Raw genomic sequence first — 2013 nt, 5'->3', positions numbered from 1 at the left:
CACTTGAGCAGCTCTTGTGGACATTCTGAGTGGGATGTCCAGAAGTTATGCACCCAAGTTTGAGCCAGTCACCTCAGGCTCCCTTAATGCCCCCAAAAATCTCCAGAGTGTGATTTTTGTGACCTGTTCTAGACACCCCCATCTTGGGATAAGACAAATTGCTCTCTGGGGGTACCTGTTTCTCTCTGCTGATAATAAACAGAGCTGAGGGTGCCTGCCTCAGATCCTGGGCAGGTGGTGACTAAATTAGAACAAATGGATCACACCTTTGCTGTCATTGATGATGAGTAAAACAGGATGAGCCTCTTCATTTGTGTGGTGGGGAGAAGGAAGGCAGGAATAGGTGATTAATGTGGCTCCATGTGCAATGAAAGAGCTTCAGTGCTGTCAAATAAAAAGGTGAGGGATTTATTTCACTTTACAGTGTGGGTAAGATTTCCTGATCAGCATTAGCCTATCTGAAGGTGAAAAGTAATAATTAAAGGCAGAAAAGGTAACAAAAGGCACAATCTTGCCTAAAGACTACATTTGTCTCCCAAAGCACCCATCAGTCATGTGTGAAGGGAGCCCCTTAAGCTCTCTGATAACCAAAATTGATTATTATAATTATTTATACTTATCTGGTGTTCTTTTCACAAAACTTTTAAACCTCTTCAAGAATGGGAGTGAATGTTGTTGTCCTCGATATACAGAGGGTAAAACTGAGGAATGGTTTGGCTTTAATGTGTCAGAGATTATATGATTAATCTGAAGGTGAAATGGCAGTTCAAATATTTTAAACTCTGTCATTAGACCTAAGCACCAATTCATGCTGCTTTTATCTTTCCTCTCTCTATATTGTCAAAAGCAAAATATGAACTTGCTCCTGTGTCTTCTTTAATGGTATTTTGGAATGGCCTCCAAACTTTTTAGAGGCCCAAATTTGTGTTGCTTGTGTTTGTTTGTTTGGTGTGTTGTTGTTTCTTTTGGTTGTTTTTTGGGGTTTTTTTGTGTAGGCCAAGAAACAAATTCAGCTTTAATTGTCATAGGAGCTGCTAGAGAAGACAATCTAAGTGTCATCAGTTCTGTACAGAGAAAGCAATGTGGAGCTGCTCTGAGGTGCAGCTATATTGTGTGCAGGGAGAAAAAGTTACAGAAAAAAATATACTTGGGTTATTTTATCTTTTGATTCTTTAAAAAAATAATCTAGCCACTTTTTATAAATATGAGTTCCAAGATGAATTTTGGTATCTTTTTCTGCTTGTGTTGCAAACAGGACACCTTGATAAGTGTGATTCCTAGAGCTGAAGGGAGACACCACAGCCAGACAAGGTGTGCAACCACCTGACTTATTTCTTCAACCACCTGATTTATTTCTAGTACAATTAGAACAAACAGCCCTTTCCTTTTTAATAAAGATAAAGCACCTAGGTGAGATTTCAGAGAAAAAAAAAAAAAAAAATGGCATCAACACTCATTTGATCATTGTCAAACACAGTTATAATTTGTGACAGAGTGTGCCAAAAGAAGAAAACTTGGGTGGATGGCTTTCTGTATCTAGAAGAGGTAATCAGTTCTAATGAGTAGGTGGCTATTTTGCATCCTTTTTTTTTCCTTGTGCAGATTATATGTGTCAGTTCAGAGTGCCTGCAGTTGTCCCTGGCTGGGTTGGGGATCACAGGCCCCCTGGGCTGGGTTTGGTGAGTTTTTCTCCAAGGCCAGCAGTGAACACTACTACACTCCACCTGAGTTCAGCTCACAGCTCATCTCAAAACATGGGGAGCTGAGGAGATTTTTGTTTCATATTCATCACTGTTTTTCTCTTATGATTTTTTTTCCACTTTAAACAGTTTAAAAATCACGAGGAGGTGAGCAAAGAACCTGCTGTGCCCCTGGATTCTGCATTTACCACTTTGCTAAAGAGAGCCTATGAGAGAGGAAGCAATACCCTACTGGAAGGTGGTGTTCAGACAAAATTGGCTTCCTGGCTCCCACCTGACCAGCTTTTGTTGGGAGTAAAGCATGTGCTCTTAT

Source organism: Oenanthe melanoleuca, unplaced genomic scaffold, assembly GCF_029582105.1.
Source record: "Oenanthe melanoleuca isolate GR-GAL-2019-014 unplaced genomic scaffold, OMel1.0 S391, whole genome shotgun sequence".
Lineage (NCBI taxonomy): Eukaryota > Metazoa > Chordata > Aves > Passeriformes > Muscicapidae > Oenanthe > Oenanthe melanoleuca.
This window is presented reverse-complemented; position numbering follows the sequence as displayed.